This window comes from Arvicanthis niloticus, chromosome 2, assembly GCF_011762505.2.
Source record: "Arvicanthis niloticus isolate mArvNil1 chromosome 2, mArvNil1.pat.X, whole genome shotgun sequence".
Taxonomy (NCBI): domain Eukaryota; kingdom Metazoa; phylum Chordata; class Mammalia; order Rodentia; family Muridae; genus Arvicanthis; species Arvicanthis niloticus.
In genome coordinates, this window is record NC_047659.1 from 141,463,009 (window position 1) to 141,479,909 (window position 16,901).

The window sequence follows — 16,901 nt, forward strand, 5'->3', positions numbered from 1 at the left end:
GCAGCCAAGGATACACAGAGAACCCTTGTCTTGAGGAGTGAAAGGAAGTGGGGCAGACTTTGAAACTTTGGACTAGAAAAATGAAAAGTTGAGCATTATAAGTAGAGATCAAAGGGTCATTGTGGTAAGATCCCAGAAGACAGCCGTACTAAGAACCATATGGACTGTAGAGGTGCAGCTCAAGAGATTCAGAGAGGAAAAAAAAAAATAGCAACTGAGCTAGAGACCATTGATGGGATGCTTTGACAAAGAGTCTGTCTGCCTTCTGCCCTTGACCTGAGAACTTGCCTGTAGTTAAGTTTGAAAACGTTACAAACGTAAATGTCCCACCCCAAGTATGTGCTGGCACAGGCACTGTGGTTGTTAAGGGGACTGGTGACTTAATTGGTCTGATTAGATTAAATGGACAAGTTCTCCCAGGCCAAGATGTCACATAGCACATCCAATTTGTGAAACCAAAGGCCTAAGTCATTTTCTGTTTTTAGAAAGAAACTATGAAAATAAATAAATAAAAGCTGTTGCGAATTGAACAATTTACTGACAGAGGAGATTTCAAAACATGATATTGAATCTATAGCGTGGTTGTTATTAACAAGTCTTATTCAGGTCTCAGTGAAAAAGTGCAACTGAGGCAGAAAAAAAAAAAAAACAAAATGTACAGTTTAGAGGAAAAAGTAGCAAGAAGTCACTTGATATTTCTGCCAAAGCAGAAAAGTGACTGTAGTTGGTAAGAGAGGTCTCTTAGCACACCAGACAGCCTGTCTCCAACCTGTGAAAGAGAAGGCCAAGGCATTTTCTGTTCCTAGAAAGAAATGGCAGACAACATTTACTGCCAATACAGTTCAGGGAGGGTCCAACCCAAGCTGACAGCATCCTCCACTTGGTGCAGACTTTAGAGACAGTGATATAAGAGTAAAAGACTCATAGATTTTTTTTTTCTTCTGTGGCTTTAGAGAGCCACTGAAGCAAGGCAGCATGTGGCAGGGGAGTCCCTTGCATGAAGGCCCTAAATAGGTAGACGGGCCCTTGTGTGATGTTGGAAAAGTCTTGGTTACCTTGGAGACCTTAAAATGTTGAAGATTCCAGAGCCACAATATATCTGCCAAGAGGAGCTGCCCACAGGAAGTTGAAACATCTCAAGAGAGAGAGATGTGCTTCAGGCAGCAAAGCAGGAAAGGTGGAACTATCTAAGCCAGTCTAAGCCAGTTTAAACCAGTCTAAGCCAGTCTAAACCAGTCACATCTGGCATGGAGTTACAGGATTTTGGAGTTTGTCCTGCTTGGTCCAGTGTTTCCTCTCTGTGCCCCCATTCCTCCCTTCTGGAAATGTAACTTATATTCCATGCCATTATATGTTGGAAATATATAATTTGCTTTTTTGATTTTTATGGGGTTTATAGTTAAGAGGTTGCTTTGAGGCTCAGAAGAGACATTCAATTTTTCAACAGTGTCGGGAGTGTGCAAGACTAAGGGAACGTTTGAAGTTGGACTAAATGCATTTTGCACTGTGATATAACCACCAGCTTTGGCAGGCCCAGCAGTGGGATATGGCGGTTTGAATGGAAATGTCCATTCATATATTTGAATACTTGGTCCTCAGCTGGTGGCACTATTTGGAGGTTTAGGAGGTACAGCCTTTTAGGAGAAAGTATGTCACTGAACGTGTCCTTGAAAGTTTAAAGAATGTGACATTTCCAGTTCACTCTCTCTTTGTGCTTGTGGGTCAAGATGTGAGTTCACAGTTTCCAGTTCCTTCCAGGAAGTCAGCGGCTTGTTGTCACACCTCCACTTTGTAGACGTGGACTCTCCCTCTGGAAACTTGTAAGACAAGGAAAAGGAAACCAGTCCTTCAGCTTTTTCTGGTCATGGCGCTTTACCTTAGGGACAGAAAATAACTAATGCAGCTCCATAGAGCTTGTCCCAGCTGATCACAGAACGGGGCCCAAGCAGCATGGCTTGGTGGACAGAGGCACTTGCTTTCAGGTCTGATGACCTGAGTTCCATCCCTAGATTCCACAAAGTGGAAGAGAAAACTGACTCCTGAGAATTGTTCTATGACCTCCACATACACGTGCCTATATAGACACATATACACAGAGACAGGCAGACACAATGACACAGACAGACAGACACACACAGATGCACACATACATACACAGAGACAGACATATACACTCACACACAGAGACACATACACAGACAGATAGACACTTACACACATATTCACATAAAAGACACATACCATGCAAGGTGGTGTGTATTTTTAATGCCAACACTCAGGGTGCAGAGGGAGGTGGATCTCTGTGAGCCTGGTCTACATAATGAGTTCCAGGACAGTCAGGGCTACATAGGGAGACCCTGTCTCAGAAAACAAAAACCCACAATAACTTGCATGCTGTACTAGTTTGCTTGCTAGTTACAGAGATAAAACACCACAGTCAAGACAACTGAGAGAAGGCAGGAGGCAGCAGGAGCAGGAAGCTGAGGGCTCAGATTTTTTTTTTTTTTTTTCCGAGACAGGGTTTCTCTGTGTAGCCCTGGCTGACCTGGAACTCACTCTGTAGACCAGGCTGGCCTCGAACTCAGAAATCCGCCTGCCTCTGCCTCCCAAGTGCTGGGATTAAAGGCGTGAGCCACCACCACCCGGCTGAGGGCTCAGATCTTAAACCACAAGTGAGAAGCAGAGTGAGCACCCTTGAAATGTCATGGGTCCTTTTTTTATTTTTAATTTATGTGTATGTGTGTGTGTGCCTGAATGTGTGTATGTGCACTGAGTGCATTTATGTGTGGTGTGTGTGTAGTGAGTGTGTATATGCGCAGTGTGTGCACAGTGAGTGTGTATGCAGTGAGTGTGTATATGTACACTGAGTGTGTGCAGTGAATGTGTGAAGTAAGTGTATGTGCAGTAAGCATGTATGCAGTGTGTGTGTATACGGTGAGAGTGTATACACTGTGTGTATGTGCAATCAGTGTGTGTGCAGTATGTATGTGTGCAGTGAGTGAATTGCAGTGAATGTGTGCAGTGAGTGAATTGCAGTGAGTGTGCACAGTGAGTGAGTGTGCACACAGAGTGTACTGCAGTGAGTGTGTGTACAGTGAGCATGTGTGCAGTGTGTATTGCGCAGTGTGTGTGCAGTGAGTCTGTGTGTAATGAGTATGTACAGTATGTGTCTGTGAAGTATGTGTGTACAGTGTGTGTGTACACAGTATGTGTGCAGTGTGTGTGTCCAGTAAGTGTGTGTGCAGTGTGCAGTGAGTGTGTCCAGTGTGTGTGTGCTCGCGCACACTATGTGCATGCAGGAACCTACACCAGATCTGCATATCTGTCTTGTCTTCTGTCTCAGTCCATCTCCTATTGCTGAAACAGAGTACCTGAAATCAGGTCCCTAACAGAGAATAGAAAAGCATCTGTCTTGTTGGTTTCCAGTTACTTATGTTTTGTTTTCTCTGCTGTGCTGGGAATGTAAGCCAAGGCCTGGGTCACAGTAAGCACTTGCTCTACCTCTGAAACCAGGGATATATGTGAACAAGAGGCTGACCTCTGCCTGGCACAGCTAAGCTGTAGTGTGGAGGGCACCGCAGGGGGGTTGAATGAACTGCCAGTGCAGGTCTCTCCGCCCTGGGAGCCCCACCCTCACCTCATGGAATCCTAATTACCTCTCAAAGTCACACATGGGAATCTCATTAACACACAATTTGGGAGTCAAGTCTGCAGCTCATAAACATTTGAGGGACACACTCAAATTCTATTATCCTGGTGTGAGGTGCTACTGGAGATGAGTGGGTGGGGCCATAGTTAAAGAAGCATATTTTCTGCTAATTTTAGGATGGTGGGCTAATTCAACTGCCGCCACAACCCCAGAGGGGCTTCTGGTTTTGTTTGTGGCTTTGTTGTTCTTCTTCTCAAGGTCAAATACAGAGGATGACCTTAGGTGTCTGACCCTTCTGCCTCTCCCTGCAGAGTTCTGAGATGGCAGACACACACCGCCCCACCATATCTGGTTTATGCTTGGCAAGAGCTCTCCCTACTGAGGCACATTCCCAGCAGGTGATGAGTCCTTCCATAGCTCCATTTCACAGATGGGGAAGCAGTAGTGTGCAGAGCTTGGGAACCCCTTATGAGATCTCACAGAAGCAGGTGAGTGGAGGGCCTCTCACACCGGCAGCCAGGCTGCAGAGACAAACTCTGGTTCCAGCAGCTCTGTAGTCCTTTGCTCTCAGAGACACAAAGGGTGAGGGAGTGTGAGCAAGCTTGGTTCTCCCGGCCAGGAGTCTTGACAGACACAGGATTGGAGGTTCTCCGTGGGAACTCAGGTTCTTGAGCTCTGTGACTGGCGGCTTGAGCAGTCAGTGAGTCTCTGGACCCCTGTTGTTAACTTCTCCAAGCCAAGCAGAGGAGAGGCTGGGACCACACCTTGAGAACAGCTGCCTCTGCTCTGCAGAACTTGGCTAAAGGTGGACGGATGAACACACCACGCCCGGAAGCTGCTGTGGAAAAACACCTTGACACTGAGAATTCTTGGGTCCTCTCCCTCCCTCCCTCCCTCCTTTAAATGCCCAAGTGAGTGGCTGCATTTTCTTAAGTAGCTAGGTAAAGTAGACAGAAAGCAAGCTCAAGGGTGGCAGAGCTCCAGATTAAGGGAGAATTAGATCCTTTGTCAGGTTCTCAACCTCTCTCAGCAGAGACAAGACCTAAAGGGTTGCTAAAGAATTCCTTGGAAACCAGTTTCTTCAGCTTCCCTCTGTCGGATGAAGCCCCTACCAAGTACCTCATGAAGATGAGGAAGTGAGTGAGGACTGCCAACCTTTGAGCTGGTGGGTACGGCCTTGGCAGAGAGTTGGGGGTCTAGGCAACCTCTCAGGTCACATGATGCAGATTCCAGAAGCAAGACATGCTTTTGACCCTCACTTGGGTCAGGTCAGGTCAGGTGACCACCCCAGCCTAGGACCTCAGTGTGGTCCTTTCATTAGCTCTTTCTTTCTCCTGGTTGTGCCCTAGTGAGCTGCTGGGTTTATGGGGGAACCTGGGTCCCCACCTTTTGGCCTTCTCCAGAACCTTGATCTCTACCTTTTCTCTCCCTCTCCTGGTTGGTCTGTTGCTCTGACCTTTGTCACTCCTTGGTCTGTAGACATGATTCTAAAGAAAAAATCCTGCCCAGCATTCAGCTGTTCCTCCATTCTGCACTGCATGCATTTCTTTGCTTCCCTTTAGACAGAATTCTCACTATACCCCTGTCTTTATCTCTTTCTCCCCAGGCTGGCTTCTGTCCATCCCCCTTGTGGTGGGTAGCTTTAAAAGTCAACTTGATATAATCTAGAATTACCTGGAAAAAGAGTCTTAATGGGGGGGGGGGGCTGTCTAGATCAGGTTGACCTGTGAGCATGTTTGAGGGGAGTGCGTTAATGGTTTTAACTGATGAGGGGAAGTTCAGCCCACTGTGGGCGGTGCCATTCCCTGGCTCTGGGTTCTAGGGTGTGTGAGAGAGAAGCTGAGCAGTGACAGGCATTCATCCTCTCTGATCTTGACTGTGAACAGAGCTTCAAGTCCTGCTTCCTGTGACTTCCCAGCTGTCATGGGGCTGACCCTGGAACCCTGCAGTGAAAGAAGCCCTTTCTCCCCTGTGCTGCCTCTGTCAGAGTATTTTATTGAAGAAACTGGAAGGAACCTAGAGCGTGCCTTTTCCAGCCCCAGATTCAAGGTGCCTCACAATTCTTTTATATTTTCCTTAGTTAAAAAAAGTGTGAGTGTGTGTGCGTGTGTGAGTGTATGTGTGAGTACATGAGTGTGTATGTGTGTATGTGTGACTGTGTGTGAGAATATGTGAGTGTGTGTGAGTATGTATGAGTGAGTGTGTGTGTGAGAGTGTTTGTGACAGTATGTGAGTGTTTGAGCAAGTGTGTGAGTGTATATGTGTGTTTGTGATGGTGTATATGTATGAGTAAGTGTGTGAGTGAGTGTGTGAGATCAAGTGTGTTTGAGTGAGTGTATGTAAGTGTGCCTGAGTGTGTGAGTATGTGTGTGTGAGTGAGTGTGTGAATGAGTGTGTGAAAGTATGTTTGAGTGCATGTGTGTATGTGTGACTGTGTGACTGTGTATGAGTGTGAGTATGTGAGTGTGTGATACTGTAAGTATGTGAGAGCGTGGGAGTGAGTGTGTGTGAGTGTGTATATATGTGTATGTGTATGTGAGTGTGTGTGAGTGAGTGTATGAGTGAGTGTGACTGAGTGTGCAAGATTATGTTTGAGTGTGTATATGTGACTGTGTGTGTGCGAGTGTGTGAGAGAGTATGTGAGTGTGTGTGTCAGTGTGTGAGTGTGTATATGTGTGTATGTGACTGTGTAAGAGTGAATGAGTGAGTGTGTAAGTGAGTATGACCAAGTGTGTTTGAGTGAACGTATGTGAGTGTGCCTTGAATGTGTGAGTATGTGTGTGAATGAGTGTGTGAATGAGTGTGTGAGAGTATGTTTGAGTGAGTGTGTGAGTGTGTGAATGAGTATGTGAGAGTATGTTTGAGTGAGTGTTGTGCAAGAGTGAGTGTGTATGTGTGTGAGTATGTGTGAGGTGATCAAGTGTGTTTCAGTGTGTGTGTGTGCATGCACTTGCACACCTGTGGAGATCAAAGGACAGTTCTGTGGGACCCTCTCGTTGCACCTTTATGTGCATTTCAGAGGTTAGACTCCAGTTCATCAAACCTGAGCCATCTCAGCAGCTGTGCACCTCACAGATCTGTCGCCTGTTTGACATTCCTATGCTTGTTCTTTCGGGTTGTCCGCATTCAGCACATCCAGAAAGAAAGCTGTTGTCTCTTCCCACCTCCCCTGAGTCCCAGTGTTCTTCAGGGCGGCTGCCCACACTCTTCTGTCAGACGCCCAAGCTGCCTCCTCCCTGCTCCCTCCCCAGACCCCCATCCCACCAGGTGCCAGTGGCAGTTCCGGCTGCCTGGGGTGGCCTCACTGTGTATCTTGGGCCAGGCCATCCTCACATCCCATGAGAGCCTGTGACTATCTCCTAGACACCCACCAAATCTGGTTCTTCACAATGCAGCCATTGGAATCTTGCTAGAATTGCTCAGGCAAGTCCCATTTCGTGCTCCTGAGAAAGCGTTACTCCTCAGCTTGCTTTACACAACCTCTGTTCTGCCCGCCCCCCCCCCAGGCCCCTCCAGATTCCAGGGCACTCGTGCCTTAGAATACACTCCTGGTCAGGGCTGTCCCTCAGAGCCTTAGTGCCTGGAACGGGCAGGCTCCTTCTTGACTACCCTCTACCCTCCTCTTCTGGCTGAGTCCCTCCTATTTCTCTGTCCCTGGCCTGTCACTTCCTCCAGACTCTCCTGACACATCTCTCAAATCAAAACCAAGTCACAGGAAAGCACTGATTCATCTGCCCCTCTTCCGGGAGAAGGATCTGGAAAACCGGGTTTGCACAACAGTGTCTGGCCTTGCCATGGGCCTTTCTTTCTGCTGAGCAGAAACTGAAAGAACACACAAATGTAAATACAGATAGTTACCTGTTGCTGCTGCTGCTGCTGCTATCAGGAAGTGTGTGTGTGTGTGTGTGTGTATCAGAGATCAGTCAAATGCACACTTAGTTCTCACATAAACCCATCTCAAACGGAGTTTAACAGACACTGGGTTTGTCTTTCTTCTCAATGGGTGGTCAGTTTTTCCAATGACAGATTAGAGACTCTTGATCTGCCGTTTACGTATTAAGTAGTCACCAGCCATTGCCTGGGGTCTGAAGTACACCCAGGCCTAGTCTTGTTTGTGATGTCATGTCTGGTATTTGGGATGGCTTGAACACACTGTCAACATTGACTTTGTATATGTTGTGTTTTATGAAAAAGAAAAATGGCCAAGGATATGTTTGATAGAGCAAGGTACCGTGAGGTGGGAGGGGTGCCCCTGAAGGCCCATGCTGAGGCAGCCCTTCCCTCTGAGGGGCCAGCCGGAGTATAGAATAGAGTTTATTTACGTTATAGGAAGAGGAGTTGAGAAGGGAGTAGAGATAGAAGACAGACACACACACACACACAGGGTGGGGGAGAGGGAGGGGAAGCAAAGGCAGGCCAGGAATACAAGGAGAGAGGGGGATGAGGAGAGAGAGAGAAGAGCAGAGAGTAAGAGGGTAAGAAAGTGAGGAGGGCAAGCAGCCCCTTTTACAGTGAGTCAGGCATACTTGGCTGGCTGTTGCCAGGTAACCGTGGGGGCGGAGCCTAGAAGGAATGCAAACAGTCTGTTTTTGAAATTATTATTTTTTTATTTTTTATATATGACTCTGGTTGTCTATCTGTACCCCATGTGGGTGCAATGCCACAGGAGGCCAGAAAAGGGTCTCTGGTCCTCTGGAACTGGAGGAACAGAGGTGCTGTGTTTCAAGTGTTTAACAAGTGATGGGTGTGTGTGTGTGTGTGTGTGTGTGAGGAGGTGGGAATTATGGGAAAACGAAGGAAGGATGAAACTGTTGTTAGTCCAGACCCCTCGGATCTGTGTTCGATCGACCTCCAGTGTTTACACTCCACGCCCCACCTCTCCTCTCTTTCTCTCCTAAGGTCTCATTCATCCTGAGCACTAGGCTACCCGGCTTCCTCACGGGCAGTTCACTTTGCCACCAGGCACAAGACCAGACATGTGGAATCACAGAACCACAGTGGAACAGGACCGGTGTTTGGAGTGCCCGTGGCTAGCCTCCCTCATCAGCTGAGGCTGCTCAGCCACAGCCGCGCCGGAGTGTGGGGAGCAGCAGGTGCAGGCTGCACGGTGAGGAGGGGTTAGCTGAGCCCAGGCATACTTGAAGACCAAGATACTTCAATGTATCGATTGCCCGACCCTGCTTCTTTCTGATTGTGTTAAGATCACTGCAAACGGCTACAAAACCAGATGCTAAACCAGGTTTAGGGATAGAGTAGGGTGTGGCCCCAGCCAAGTGGCGCCTGCTTGTAATATCACACAGTCGTGACAGAGGCAGGAGGATCGCCACATGCTCAAGGCTAGCCTGGTCTATGTAACAAGTCTCTGTGTCGAAAAAGGAGAGGTTTGGCTGAATACAGCTCTTTAACCCTAACACTGGGGAGGCAGAGGCAGCAGAGTTCCAGCTGGAGGCCAGCTTGTTTATGTAATAAGACCCTAAAAAGAGAAAGATAAACACAGAAAGAGAAGGGGGGGGTAAAGAGAGGAGAGGGGGGGAAGAGAAGGGAGAAGAGCAGAGGGAGAGGAGAGAAGGGAAGGGAGAGGAGAGGGGAGGTGAGAGAGGGGGAAAGAGAAGAGGGGAAGAGAGGGGAGGGGAAGAGAAAAGAGGAGAGGAGAGAGGAGAGGGGAGGGAAAGGGGGAAGGGAGAGGAGGACAGGGGAGAGAGGAGAGAGGACCCTGACCATTCCTTTGTGACACCTACCCTTTAATGGAAATGCCTTACAAGCAAACTCCTAGCATTAGTTCTCCATCTTGTGGTCAACCTGTGGTAATGCATTCTTCCCATGCTTAAGGCCCGCGCTTGGAGGGGAGATTTGTAGTCAGGATTAAGGCATCTCTCCAAAGTCCTAGTGTAAGGACTGAGACCAATTCCTGGTCCTCACAACCTCAAGTCACAGTTCCCAACAATATAACTGAAGACATATTTCTCAGAGTAAAGACACAAGGAGAAGAGAATTGGAAGCTGTCACTGTGTCTCAAGAAAGTGTGTGTGTGTATGAGAGATCTTCATGTGTGTCTACATGTATATGTATCTGTGTATATCTGTGTATATTATAATATATGCACATGTATATGTATCTGTGTATAACTATATATATGTGTGTGTGTGTGTCGTGTGAAAATTATTTTTTTAAAGGGAAGCTGAGAACATCTTTTTTCAATGTCCCTCTCAAAACAAGAAAACCAAAATAGCCAAGGAGTTTTGGCCTCAAACTTACAGTGACCCTCCTGCTTCTGCTTCCTGGGGACTGGGGTTGCTGCGTACACAGCTACCCCTGGCTCTCTTTGCATTTGGGGTTGCTGCTGGGACAGATCCTGTGGCCTCATACACATACTCCCAGGCTTGGCCTTCCTTCAGAGAGGAAGAAGGGAAAAGAAAGCAACAAGCAACATTGTCCATTGATTTCATTTTATTTAGTTAGTTAGCCAGCATACATAATAGTGATTTTCTTTACAAAAAAAAATGCTGTCGACATCATGAATTTGCATGTCATCTGTACTAAGGCCCATGCTAACCGTCTGGTGTCTTTCCCGTCAGTACATGTGTGCACAGTTCTGGGGTCTGAATTTGGAACTCAGAGCCTGGGGCTCCAAGCTCCAGGTGGGGACTGATCAGGAGAGACAGTATGTCCGCTGGGTATTCCAGAGTGGGGCTCAGGAATGAAGTTAGTGAGGCCAGAAGTCATACCTCCCCCCACACCAGGCTCCTTCCTGCTGATGGCCTGCTCCCTCCAATGGAGCCTGCGCTCGGAGGCATACGTCAGGTGTGCAGAATGTAAGGCATCTGGCGAAGATCTTGCCCAACACTCCCTGGATTTTCAGAAGAGGAAACTGGAAGGCTGAGGGAAGAGAGAGAGGCCTCGCCTCGGGACACCGTGCAGCTATCAGGAACTGCGTGCGGCAGCTGCAAACTGTGTGTCTGAGGTCATGGCTCTTCCTCCACATCTGGCAAATAAGTCATTCTCATGCAGGAGCCTTGAAAATATGTACTTTATAACTCTGCTATCTAACCTTTCCTTGCTAACCTCCCCACCGCCACTCTAACGGTAGGAAACTGACTCCAGAGAGATAGCGTGATGTGGGGGTATCCAACTTATTGTCTGGGACAGCTTTGTGGTCCAACACAAAATCTAAGAACATCGTAAGATTTTATTTTGTGATATTGTAATTCCATCCAGTTCTCAAGTATGGATAACTTTATAGATGACAACATAGTGTCAGAATGCCATGTAAAATAAATGTATGTATGTTCTCACCACCCATGGGCCATGGTTGGACATCCCTGTAAGGCTAAGACTTGATGAGAGCTGACCGGCCACCACTGGACTCCAGGCAAGGGTTCATCACCACTGACATGTGTGATCCACACACAAAAGGCTCCAAGCTCTTCTGGAGGGTAGTGGGGAGAAAGGGTTGGGACTGGGTGTTTGTCAGTGTGTTGGTCTACTATGCATGAAGCCCAGGAACTGATCCCTAGAGCAGTTTAAACTGGGTGAGGTGATAGACAGACATAATCCCAGCACTTGGGAAGTGGAGGCTGGAGGATCAGGAGTTCAAGACCATCCTCAGGTACAAACAGAGTTTGCAGCCACCCTGGAATCCTTTGGACTTTGTCTCAAGAAAGAAGGAAAAGGGACAGTTAGGTGTTCCGGGTTCGGGAGCAGTGTGCTCTTGGGGGGGCTATCTTTAGAGTCTATATAATTTTAGGGAAGGGTTGGGCATAGTGGTTCATGATATGAATCCCAGGAGACAGACACTAGAGAATCTCTGTGAGTTTGAGGCCAGCCTGGTCTACATAGTGAGCCAGGACTACATAGAGAGATTCTGTCTCAAAAACAAAACAAAACAACAACAAACCAAAGATACTGGGGTTGGGGATTTAGCTCAGTGGTAGAGTGCTTGCCTGCCTAGCAAGCGCAAGGCCCTGGGTTCGATCCTCAGCTCTAAACAACAACAAAAACAAAACAAAACAAAAGCAAACAAAAATACTTTAGGTATTTTATGAGACCTGGGTTAAATGATTACCCTAGTTCAGTGTTATTCAGTGTGTGTGTGTATGTGTGTGTGTCTTTGAGTGTGCCTGTGTCTGAGTGTGTGTATGTATGAGTGTGTATATGTATGAGTGTGTGTATCTAAGTGTGTGTCTGAGTGTGAGTATCTGAGTATGTGTGTGCCTAAGTGTGTGTCTGAGTGTGAACATCTGTATGTGCATGTGTGTATGTGTGTGTGTCTTTGAGTGTGTCTGAGTGTGTGCATGTGTGAGTGTGTCTTTGTGTGTATCTGAGTGAGGATATATGTGTGTGTGTCTGTGTGTATCTGAGTGAATGTGTGTGTGAGTGTGAGTATCTGAGTGTGTCTTTGTGTGTATCTGAGTGAGTATATATGTGTGTGTCTCTGTGTGTATCTGAGTGTGTGTGTGTGTGAGTGTGAGTATCTGAGTGTGCGTGTGTGTGTATGTTATGAGTATGGGGCAGGGATTGTGCATGCATGAGGAGGCCAGAAGTCAGTTACTCTTCTGAGGTAGAAATTTATAATCCATATAAAAGACACACAATCCATGAATTTTATCGACAAGCCCTAAGCCTAGATTGGGCAGATTCAGGGCTATACTAACTTATTCCACAGCTATAGCATGCCTCGTTACTGGCTAGTCTCCTGGGCACGCAGTTCTGGTCCATAGCTGCTTCCTCCTCCTCTGTTCCCTTACCTCCAGTCCTGCCTTTCTCCCTCCACCGCCCAATCACAGGCTTTTACTGACCAGTTACATCGGGAAGAAGGTTCACGTGGCATCACTTCTGTACGTGAGGATCTGCTCCCCACATCTTAAGGGATCAGTATTTAGCATTAGAATACAAGCAGCATCAGACTGCTACACTCTTGCCCTTATTGATTGATTGATTGATTGATTGATTGATTGAGACAGGGACTCCCGCTGAACTACAAGCTTGCCGATTCAGCTAGACTGCCCAGCGGGAAGGCCTAGGGACCTTCTTGTCCACTACTCCACTGCTGCTATTACGGGCATCTGCCATCCACTCCTTACCAACTCTTTGTGAGTGCCAGGATCCACATTCATGTCCTCACACGTGTGTAACAAATGATTCACCCATGGAGCAGTTCCATTCTTATGTTTTAAAACATGAAATGAAAGCTACGAAATGGGTTTGCTGGGCTGAGAACGCAGCTCAGGGGCAAAGGGTTTGCCAAGCATGACTAAGCCTCCCCAGGCTCCACTCCCAGCCACACACATACACACACACACACATGCTTACACACACACTCACACATACACACATATATACTCACACACGCACACACACGCACTCACACACACATACACACATATATACTCACACACACACACACACATGCACTCACACACACACATACACGCATGCATACATGCTCACACACACACATACATACTCACACATGCACATACACACACATGTACAGGCACACATGCACATACACACGTACTCACGCACACACTTGCCTTTTCTGCTCCTTGGGGCACCTCAACAGCTTTGTGCTACACCCTGCCGCAGGAACCAGAGGACCAGAGAACCTGCATGCTTTGTGCACTACACAGAGCTGGGAAGGATGGACCCTTCCTACCTGCATGACAGCGCACTCTGCAAAGAGGAGCTGAGACACCCCTCACTGGAAATACCCCAGCTTCTCCCCCACCAACCCCCCCCCCCGCCCCGCTGCTCCAGGAGACTTGGAACAGCCTGGTGAGAGAAGAGGGTGAAATGGAGAAGCAGGCATCTCTCAGAGGAGAAGCTGGCTTTGAATTCTCCTTCTCCCCACAAGCAGCTCAAAGCCACAGGGTGGGGCTCAGAGACAGCATTCACCCAACATGCAGGAAGTCCTGGCTTCCACCCTCACAAGGCAACAAGGCAGAGTAACTACACAACTGACTTCCCCGACCACTATCCCACATACGGGCTATCCATAGGAAGAACTGTGCTTCCGCTGCTTGCCTGGCCCTTCATAAGTAGTTGGGACTCAGCTGGGGTTGGGTGACAGGAATCTTTGTACTCATGGGCGTGGGGGGAGTGAGTGATCTATGAAAGGTGGGGGGGGGCTAGGTGCTTTCTTTCTGGGCCTTATTCTCTCAATACTCTTTGGGGGCAAGGTTAATTCCCCATCACCAACAGTAAGACCTGTCTGCACTGGACAATGGTGGCACACACTTTTAATCCCAGCACTTGGGAGGTAGAGGCATGTGGATTTCTGAGTTCGAGGCCAGCCTGGTCTACAGAGTGAGTTCCAGGACAGCCAGGGCTACACAGAGAAACCCTGTCTCAAAAAAACAAAAACAAACAAACAAACAAACAAACAGACAGACAAAACAAAACAAAAAAACCTGTCTGCCTTGGACTTAACTCGGCCTCACAAGCTCAGGTGACAATCCCTGACCATTCTTATGCTTTAGAACCTGTAGCTGCGACACCCGAAACTATATACAACAGCACATACTAAAAGTATCTTCTCCTTTGTTGTTGCTATTTTCTGTGGTTACTTTTTAAACATTCATGGCCTTAGAGACAGTTTAACATAACCCAGGATGGCCTCCAACTTACTATGCGGTTGAGAGGCTAAGGATGATTTTGAACTCCCAATCCCCCTGCCTCCACCTTCTGGGTGCCTGGACTACAGGTGTGCACAGCACCGTGTACCATTTGTGTCCCTTACTATGAGAGAACGGAGAGCCAAGTGTGGAAGGAAGAGCAGAACGAGTGTCATACAGCTTTCCAGAGCGGGGTGATTTTATTTGAATGTTTAACACAAGACACAGACATGGTTGCAGATATAAATGTGTGCCTATGGGCACAGCACACGTGTGCACGCGTGTGTACACACCCATCTATGCTGACCACCATGAGAGCTTAGGGCACCTCACGGCCGGATCTTGATTTCTGAATATGACCGTTTGCTAAGAGGGACTGGGATCCCACGGAGAAGAGGATATTTACCTAGCTGTGGGATTCTTATCTGAAATCTCAGCACCCAGGAGCTCAAGAGGCTAAGGCAAGAGGATCAGGTGTGATCAGATCAGCCTGATCCTGTATCAAAGCAAAACAAAACAGGGCTGCAGATAGTGGCCCAGGCCTGACATACTCAGGGTGTGGTGGTGTGTGCCCATAATCCCAGCACTAGGGAGGTGGAGGGAGATATTTATAGAACTACACAGAGAGTTCAAGGCCAACCTAGGCTGCAGGAGACCCTGGTTTCAGGGGAAAGGGGAAGGGCAAAGAATGGGGAGCTGGTATTGAAGCCCAGGAACAGAGTGCTTGCTCAATACAGCAATGCCCTGGGCTAGACCACTGGTAGTCAAGGAAAGGGGACCCATGAGGAAGAGGGAAAGAGCTTGTTCACACTCATCTGCCTCAGCTGGAGGGAGATGTGGATTTAGGAAGCACTTGGCTCACCCCATGTCGAACGCCAGGGTGAAGCTTCACTGGCCAGATGTGATGGACATGTCGTAGGTCAGTCACTGTGGACTTGCAGGGAGGAGAGGACAGGCTGTGGGAGCTGGTCTTCCAGACGGCCCCTCATGACTTCTGTCCCCTTGTATATCCATGAGTCCCCTCCCACACTGTGCATGGCTGATCCTTGGAAGGACAGGATGCAGTTATGGGGGTGGGGGGAGCTGCAGCCTCTGTGGGGGCTCCTGTCTCGTTCACCTGCATTATTTTAAAGATTTATTTTATTGGTCTGTGTTCACACATGTCTACAAGAACAAGACAGGTCAGAAGGGTGGCTCCGCAGTTAACAGCACTTGCTGCTCTTCCAGAGGGCCCGAGTTTTGTTCTCCATGTGCAAGCTACACTCTCACTAATATGTGTCCTTCACTCCTTAAGTACCGTCAACCTTGTTTGTTTGGGACAGGCTCTCTGACTGGCCTGGAACTTGATAACTGGGTTAGTCCGGCAGGTCAGGGAGCTGTAGGAATCTGCCCTTCTCCACCATACCAGTGCTGGGATCTCAGGATCACCGGTTCTGGGATTTCCTCTCCACCGTACACAGCTGTACTGGCTGGTTTTGTGTGTCAACTTGACGCAAGCTGGAGTTATCTCAGAGAAAGCAGCCTCCCTTGAGGAAATGCCTCCACGAGATCTAGCTGTAAGGTGTTTTCTCAATTAGGGATCAAGGAGGGAGGGCCTAGCCCACTGTGGGTGGTGCCATCCCCTGGGCTGGTGGTCCTGGGTTCTATAAGAAAGCAGGTTTAGGTAAGTCAGAGGAAGCAAGCCAGTAAGTAACATCCCTTCATGGCCTCTGCATCAGCTCCTGCCTCTAGGTTCCTGACCTGTGTGAGTTCCAGTCCTGACTTCCTTTGGTGATGAACAGCAATGTGGAAGTGTAAGCTGAATAAACCCTTTCCTCCCCAACTTGCTTCTTGGTCATGATGTTTGTGCAGGAATAGAAACCCTGACTAAGACCAACAGCTTTGCTTTGCTTTTCTCTTCTTTTCTTGTTCTCTCTCTCTCTCTCTCTCTCTCTCTCTCTCTCTCTCTCTCTCTCTCTCCCTGTTTTTCCTTTTCTTTCCTGTGGGTTTTGGGGGTAAGATCATTGAAAGGCAAGCACTACATGACTGAACCCTCCCCACACACATGTAGGTTCTGTCTGCCATGCCTGTGATAGCCACACTGCATGCCACAGTTCCTGGGGTCTTAAAAACAAAAAACAAAAAAACCAAAAAACCAGTCCTTGAGATGTGGTCCCCACCTGGGCAGCAGCCTAACCACCAAATTCCTGGTCCCACTCCAGTGGAATCAGAAACCCCGGGGGTGGATGGAGCCAGGCATCCAGAGCTCAGTAACTGCGCAGGAGTCCTCGTGGAGATGAGCATCTGGGCAGTCATTGTCAAGCTTTGGAAGACAGTCAGTTGGGGGAGGTGGGTCACTTCTGTGCAGGAACAAGGAAGGACCTTCTTTTGAGGACCAAAAGGAACTTCAGATCTTCTTTAGGCCGACTTGGCCACTGTTATTCCCAGGCAGAGTTCACAGTCCCCTCCCTGGGAAGCTGACTTTGCCCCACACATTTCAATTATCTTTAAATTATTTAGAAATTTTAAATTTATGATTATACCAATGTCTGTATGGAAGGGTTCGTATCACAACGCGCATATGGCGGTCAGAGGACAACTTTTGAGGGTCAGTTCTCTCCTTCCACTATGGGATCCGGGGACCAAACTAAGGAGGTCGG